This window comes from Ranitomeya imitator, chromosome 5 (genome assembly GCF_032444005.1).
Source record: "Ranitomeya imitator isolate aRanImi1 chromosome 5, aRanImi1.pri, whole genome shotgun sequence".
Classification (NCBI taxonomy): domain Eukaryota; kingdom Metazoa; phylum Chordata; class Amphibia; order Anura; family Dendrobatidae; genus Ranitomeya; species Ranitomeya imitator.
In genome coordinates, this window is record NC_091286.1 from 133,295,701 (window position 1) to 133,304,023 (window position 8,323).

An 8,323-nucleotide genomic window follows, 5' to 3' on the forward strand; every position below is an offset into this window, starting at 1 on the left:
TGATTATATAATTTAGATATATTGTTTAGCACCCCCTCTGAGTCACCGAAGCCATCTGAAAAAATGGCTGCCTGCATACTCAGGGTTGTTGACTTTGTTATATTAATCCATACTGCGCCTCAATCACTCTAGGATGTCCACATGAGAGTGTATGTGCATAATATATTTGACCTAATTTGTACATGTTTCCTTCTCATCTTGCAGTTTCCCAAGACGGCGGATGACTGGAAGAGGATTGCTTCCGATTTTGATGAGCTGTGGCAGTTTCCAAACTGCGGTGGTGCATTAGATGGAAAGCATGTGCGCATCACGCAACCAGCCAACTCTGGATCCTTTTTTTTCAACTACAAAGGATATTTCAGTGTGATCCTCATGGCCCTTGTCAATGCGAACTATGAGTTTGTCGATGTGGATGTTGGCATGAATGGTCGAGTCTCCGACGGTGGTGTTTTTGAACACACTTCATTTGGGGAAAGCTTGAGGAACAATGAACTGCTGTTGCCACTAAATGAAGACACAAACGCAAACCTAAATTTTGTCTTCATCGCTGATGAAGCTTTCCCTCTTCATCCACATTTGCTGAAGCCATTTGCACAGAGAACACTCACACCGGAGCGCAGAATCTTTAATTACCGGTTGTCGAGGGCCCGTCGTGTGGTTGAAAATGCCTTTGGGATTATGGCAAATCGGTTTAGAGTGTTCCACACAGCTATCAACTTGAAGCTGCCGTCTATAGACTTTGTGGTTTTGGCATGCTGTGTGCTCCATAATTTCCTGAGACGTCATGATACGAGCTCCTATTCTCCTCCTTCGTTTATTGATGCAGTGGACGCAAGAACCGGAGATATTGTGCCCGGGGAATGGCGTACACAACCTGATAATTTTACAGCTCTTCAAGCACTTGGATCTGGCAGACAGGCAGACGATGCAAGGGACTGTCGCGAAAAATACTGTCAGTACTTTAATGGTTCTGGAGCTGTACCCTGGCAGGATCGCGCCGTATAAAAAAATATTTTTTTTTGCTTTGCTGTCATATAAACCTCTCTAAATAACTTTAAATGTGATGCCTATAAAATGGTGCTGTTAACCCTTATAGCTTGGTAAACATTAAAGAAAGAATGCGAAGATTTTTGGTTTTTTTTTGTAACAATTTCTTGGTTTTAAATTATTAAACAACAAAATATAACATAAACCCCCCAAAAAATAAAATAATCTCCTTCCACGGCCCAAGAGGTGTCGCAGCGTCACGCCCTGCTGCTCTACTTGAGTCTGGAGGAGCGCTGCTGTCTGCTGCAGGAGCGCTGCTGTCCGCTCCAGGCGCAATTGTCTCGCCAGGAGCTCTCTTACGGTGGGCGGTTCTGTGGATAGAAGAGGTTGGAGAACCAACGTTGATTCCGCTGAAAATACATCTCGACCTCTGGGGCAGGACCAAATTTTGTGTGTTGTAAATTTCTATTTGGTCTGGCACCACAGGGCGATGTAAATTTTATTAAATTTTACAGTTTTAGTTGTCTATTGTGATATCCAGCAGAAAACCACTCGTATTATCTTGATACTTACGGAGAAGGGACGCCGGTTCCTCATTGCCAGAACCGGAGCTGCTAATTTCCCACCCCAGCGATCTGGCCACTGCTGCAGCACCTTAAAGGAAATAATAACAGATCTGGTTAACTATGGAACACGCCGTTGGGAAGCGCTCGCTGTTTTGGTCACTTACGTATGTTATGTTCTGGGGAGAATGCCGCCGACCCGGGGGAGGAAGAGGAGTGTCGGAAGGGAGGTGTTGAGGGTGGTGTAGGGGTGCGAAGCCGTCTGCTGTCTGGTGGTGGCGTGGTAGGCCGCTGGGTCATTACTGCGTCTGTAATGTATTCAAATATTTCCGCTACCCTTTTATGTCCCGTATGCAGTTGAAAAACTGTAATCTATGATTGTTAACTTACGTGACGTCATGGACTGTGGGCTCCCGCTGGTGGTGGATGCTGTGGTGCTGCTGGCAATGGCAGGTACCTGTTGCCGCCGCTGTCTCTCTACACATAAAGTTAACAAACGCAATCTTTAAAAACACATGTAGAGTGCTGCAGATCAAAGCTAACAATATACTGAAACATAAAATTTATATCACACTTCACAGGGGTGCGAGGGTGCATGGTCGCAACAGATGGTGGAGGCGTGGTAGGCCGCTGGGTCATTATTGCGTCTGTAATGTCTTCAAATATTTCAGCTACCCTGTTATGTCCCGTGTCATGTTAAAAAAAATGCAATCAATGATTGTGAACTTACGTGATGTCCCGGACTGTGGGCTCCCACTGGTGTCTGAAGATGGGGTACTGGTGGCAATGGTGGGTCTCACTTGCCGCCGCTGTCTCTCTACACCTAAAGTAAAGAATCACAATGTTTACACACAAATGTTGAGTGCTGCAGATCAAAGCTTACACTATACTCAAACATAAAATAGAGATCACACTTAACAGGGGTGCGATACTCAGACATGTATGTGGGCTCTGGTGTTCAATGGTCTTCCTGTCTTTGGAAAACGTATTATTTCATCAGTAGGCCAACCTCCTCCGTTAATATTTTTGGGAAATTGAGAAACTAAAAATAATGGACATCATAATAATTTCAAGATGGTGGTTGAGATTAGGGAACCCGACAAGTTTTCTCACGGACAACGCATATTCTGCTTGGAAAATAACTAAATTTTACAAAAACGGGGCATGTGTTTTAATGCATTTGAGGTCACGTTGGCGACCATGAGCGCAAGCCTCCCTCCCAAACCCCCCCCCTCCTGACAGCGTGCATCTCCCAATCCCCCCATACTAGTACTTGCCTCGCCTTGCCTCCGCACGCAACTCAGCAAACATTTGTGGCGTTTTATAGCGGAGGTCAGCCCATTTTTTACGCAGCTGAAGCTGACTGCGGCAGACGCCAAACCTCCTCTCCATCATTCTGGCTATGTGGCCAAGCACTTCCCGTTTGTGGATATGTGGGTGGGCAGGGCGGCTCTCCAGACCCTCATAATCCAGGGCATCCATCTGTCTAATAAAAAAAAGGAGCTCTGGCTGCCCCAGAGGAGCAGAACGCATTCTCGCCGCCATTTTAGATGGAATGACCCTGAACAGCAACGCCCAGAGGAGGAGCTGTACTCCGCCATCCTGCCGCCAGATCGGCATCGCAATAGCGTTGCCGTTTATGGACAGCGTCACATTTGTGACGGCTGAGCGGTACGGAATGAACGCACATAGTAAATGCCGTTCGAAGGATGCTTATTTAACGCCGGAGCGTCACGTAATGTACGCTCGTGGTCTATGACGGCGTGATGATGTTACAGCGTTCCGGCATGCCTGCGCTAGCTTGTTTTGGTTCCCTGACATCTTGATAATGGCTGCCAGTCGCCGTGATCCTCCTATGGGCATCCCAGAGCTCAAGTTCCTTATTGGAACAATGGATCGGATGCAGTACGAGGCAACTGGGCTGGTGCTGCACCGCAACCAGCACAAGGATGAAGTTGTCCGTGTGGTGTCTGAGGGCCTCAGGAAGCGGTTTGGGATAACTCGCAGCAAGGCCCAGATTGTGAAAAAATGGGGCGATCTCAAGTCCAAAAGCCCAGAGCGCCTGCAGGAGCTTCGCAAGGAGATTCGCAGAGGTCAGTACGCAGGTACCCAAAAGTATGTGGCACAGCTATGGGGCAGTTTGAACGTTGCAGAGCCACTATGTGGCACAGCTATGGGACAGTTTGAACGTTGCAGAGCCACTATGTGCCACAGCTATGGGGCAGTATGAACGTTGCAGAGCCACTATGTGCCACAGCTTGAACGTTGCAGAGCCACTATGTGGCACAGCTATGGGACAGTTTGAACGTTGCAGAGCCACTATGTGCCACAGCTTGAACGTTGCAGAGCCACTATGTGGCACAGCTATGGGACAGTTTGAACGTTGCAGAGCCACTATGTGCCACAGCTATGGGGCAGTATGAACGTTGCAGAGCCACTATGTGCCACAGCTTGAACGTTGCAGAGCCACTATGTGGCACAGCTATGGGACAGTTTGAACGTTGCAGAGCCACTATGTGGCACAGCTATGGGACAGTATGAAAGTTGCAGAGCCACTATGTGCCACAGCTTGAACGTTGCAGAGCCACTATGTGGCACAGCTATGGGACAGTTTGAACGTTGCAGAGCCACTATGTGCCACAGCTTGAACGTTGCAGAGCCACTATGTGCCACAGCTATGGGGCAGTATGAACGTTGCAGAGCCACTATGCGGCACAGCTATGGGACAGTTTGAACGTTGCAGAGCCACTATGTGCCACAGCTATGGGACAGTATGAACGGTGAAAAGTACTATGTGGCACAGCTAACTGCAGACCTACCTTTTTTTTTTCCTTCACAGAGGCAAAGACAGAGCACCACCGCCGCCACGAGGCATCCCGCACAGCCTCTTCTGGAGGTAAATGAGGTGGTTCTCTATCTTTTAAGAACACAATACATCCTATGAGATGAGTGTCTGCAACCAATAATTTTCAGTACAAAAGTTCTCTTTAATTTGTAATTCTAGAATTACTTGTTTCTACGTTTCACTTTTAATACTCAACCAAAAGGGACTTTTTCGGTTTGCAAGTGATAATTATGTTCAGGCTATGTACAGGCGCTTGTAATTTATATGCAAATTAAATTATATTTGAATTATATTTTAACTACAGAGAAATAAGATTATTAAACTGTAGAGTAAGAAGGCTTGAATGAAAATATGTATTAGTCTTTCCTATTATTTTTGATAGAAATTACGTTATATAAGTGTAATTATTTTTCTTCAGAAAAAAAACATGCAGCATTCTTTCTATTCAGATAACACTATTTCACATGGTTTCAGATGAAAAAAATAAATCTAGTGTACTGTATTATTTCCTATGCTATGCTAAATAAAGCCTCATTCAGACATCAGTGATCTTCCTGCTAAACCAAAATGTGGTCTTATTTTCATCAGTGTTTTGGATCTGAGTTTCATCAGTGTATGGTCTGCGGCTCAGTTTTTACCCTTAGTGTTTCATCAGCGATTTTCTTCTATGAAACAATAGATACATTTACAAAGCTTCTCATATCCATTGTAATGTTAAAATCGGACCTCACACAGATGGCACATGGATGGCAAGGAGTGCGGTCCGTGATTTTTCATGGACCTATAGACTTGTATGGGTAATTTTGATCTGTGATTCGGACACGTCTCCTTAACTTTATTTTCAGGCATATGGTCCGTATGAAATCATACAATATGGACATGTGACCAGTTTTATAGACTATAATTGGTACATCTTCTATCTGTAAGGCTCACCTGGTGAAATGGATTCTCTGTCCCCTGTGTCTCCATCCTGCCCCTTGTGTCTCCCATCCTGCCCCATGTCTCCATTCTTTGCCCCATCTGTCCCGTGATCCTGCTCCATCTGTCCCGTGATCCTGCCCCATCTGCCCCATGATCCTGCCCCATCTGGTGGCAGATGAGGTTTAACAATGATAAATGTAAGGTTATACACATGGGAAGAGGGAATCAATATCACCATTACACACTGAACGGGAAACCACTGGGTAAATCTGACAGGGAGAAGGACTTGGGGATCCTAGTTAATAATAAACTTACCTGGAGCAGCCAGTGCCAGGCAGCAGCTGCCAAGGCAAACAGGATCATGGGGTGCATTAAAAGAGGTCTGGATACACATGATGAGAGCATTATACTGCCTCTGTACAAATCCCTAGTTAGACCGCACATGGAGTACTGTGTCCAGTTTTGGGCACCGGTGCTCAGGAAGGATATAATGGAACTAGAGAGAGTACAAAGGAGGGCAACAAAATTAATAAAGGGGATGGGAGAACTACAATACCCAGATAGATTAGCGAAATTAGGATTATTTAGTCTAGAAAAAAGACGACTGAGGGGCGATCTAATAACCATGTATAAGTATATAAGGGGACAATACAAATATCTCGCTGAGGATCTGTTTATACCAAGGAAGGTGACGGGCACAAGGGGGCATTCTTTGCGTCTGGAGGAGAGAAGGTTTTTCCACCAACATAGAAAAGGATTCTTTACTGTTAGGGCAGTGAGAATCTGGAATTGCTTGCCTGAGGAGGTGGTGATGGCGAACTCAGTCGAGGGGTTCAAGAGAGGCCTGGATGTCTTCCTGGAGCAGAACAATATTGTATCATACAATTATTAGGTTCTGTAGAAGGACGTAGATCTGGGTATTTATTATGATGGAATATAGGCTGAACTGGATGGACAAATGTCTTTTTTCGGCCTTACTAACTATGTTACTATGTTACTATGTTACTATCTGTCTCCATTTTATCCATCATGCCCATGATCCTGCCCCATGATCCTGCACTATGTGCTTCCATACTGCCCATGATCCTGCCCCATCTGTCTCCATCCTGTCCCGTGATCCTGCCCAATCTGTCTCCATCCTGTCCCGTGATCCTGCCCCATCTGTCTCCATGCTGCCCCGTGATCCTGCCCCATCTGTCTCCATCCTGCCCCATGATCCTGCCCCACCTGTCTCCATCCTGCTCCATGATCCTGCCCCATGTGTTTCCATCCTGTCCCCTGTGTCTCCCATCCTGCCACTGTTTTTCCCATCCTCCCACCATGTCTCCCATCCTACTACCGTGTCTCCAATCCTGTCACCGTGTCTCCCATCCTGCAACCGTGTCTCCCATCCTGCCCTTTGTGTCTCCATCCTGCCCTTTGTGTCTCCATCCTGCCCCATGTGTCTCCCATCCTGCCCCATGCCTCCCATCCTGCAACCTGTGTCTCCCATCCTGCCACCTGTGTCTCCCATCCTGATACCTGTGTTTCCCATCCTGCCACTTGTGTCTCCCATCCTGTCACCTGTGTCTCCCATCCTGCCACCTGTGTATCCATACTGCCCTTTGTGTCTCCATCCTGTCCCCTGTGTCTCCATCCTGCCCCCTGTGTCTCCATCCTTCCCCCTGTGTCTCCTATCCTGCCCTGTATCTCCCATCCTGCCACCTGTGTCTCCCATCCTGCCACTTGGTTTCCAATCCTGCCACCTGTGTCTCCCATCCTGCCACCTTTGTCTCCCATCCTGCCCCATGTCTCCCATCCTGCCACCTGTGTCTCCCATCCTGCCACCTGTGTCTCCCATCCTGCCACTTGTGTCTCCCATCCTGCCACCTGTGTCACCCATCCTGCCCCATGTCTCCCATCCTGCCACCTGTGTCTCCCATCCTGCCACCTGTGTCTCCCATCCTGATACCTGTGTCTCCCATCCTGCCACCTGTGTCTCCCATCCTGCCACTTGTGTCTCCCATCCTGCCACCTGTGTCACCCATCCTGCCCCATGTCTCCCATCCTGCCACCTGTGTCTCCCATCCTGCCCTTTGTGTCTCCATCCTGCCCTTTGTGTCTCCATCCTGCCCCATGTGTCTCCCATCCTGCCCCATGTCTCCCATCCTGCAACCTGTGTCTCCCATCCTGCCACCTGTGTCTCGCATCCTGATACCTGTGTCTCCTATCCTGCCACCTGTGTCTCCCATCCTGCCACTTGTGTCTCCCATCCTGCCACCTGTGTCACCCATCCTGCCCCATGTCTCCCATCCTGCTACCTGTGTCTCCCATCCTGCCACCTGTGTCTCCCATCCTGCCACCTGTCTCTCATCCTGCCACCATGTCTCCCATCCTGCCCCATGTCTTCCATCCTGCCACCTGTGTCTCCATCATGCCCCATGTCCCCAATCCTGCCACCTGTCTCCCATCCTGCCAGCTCTGTCTCCCATCCTGCCACCTGTGTCTCCCATCCTGCCACTGTGTCTCCCATCGTGCCCCCATACTGCTTTTAATAAAAATTAAAAAAAATTTGCCTTACCTGGCCATGCTCCTGAGGCGATGATCCCTCCATGCAGTTCAAGCGCGCAGTCGCCGGTGAATGACAATGACGTCATATGCTAGTGACGTGCACGCTGACATCGGCTGCCAGCCTCTGATTGACTGGCAGCTTTTAACTATTGCCATGTTACTACACCGGCAGAAGTCTGCCCCTGGGGTCCGATGAACAGTAGAGACGGGGTCCAATGCGGGCCCCCAGGCCCAATACATCAGTCAGGGCAGTAATGCCCTTATTGCGGCCCTGCCCTCACCCCTCGGGGCCCCATAGCACTCACGTGGCCTGCCACCATTGGTGGTATGCCACTGTCTCCACACGTTTTATATAATTCCTCAACACATTTTGTATTTTGTATGTAAAATACAATGTGGGCTTTACTGTTGGGCCTCAATCAGATGTTCGATTTTTGGGTACGAGTGCTATCCATGA

The 8,323-nt window shown here is 48.1% G+C and overlaps 1 long non-coding RNA gene across 1 annotated transcript; it reads right to left on the reverse strand.

Annotated features, from left to right (window-relative positions):
* Nucleotides 1–1,807: 1,807 nt before the first annotated feature.
* On the reverse strand, nucleotides 1,808–2,399 carry LOC138680575 (uncharacterized). Its single transcript, XR_011321664.1, has 3 exons — nucleotides 2,281–2,399; nucleotides 1,941–2,027; nucleotides 1,808–1,858 (listed from the first exon to the last, which is right to left on the reverse strand). It is a non-coding gene; the product is annotated as an uncharacterized lncRNA (long non-coding RNA).
* Between the last annotated feature and the right edge of the window lie 5,924 nt (nucleotides 2,400–8,323).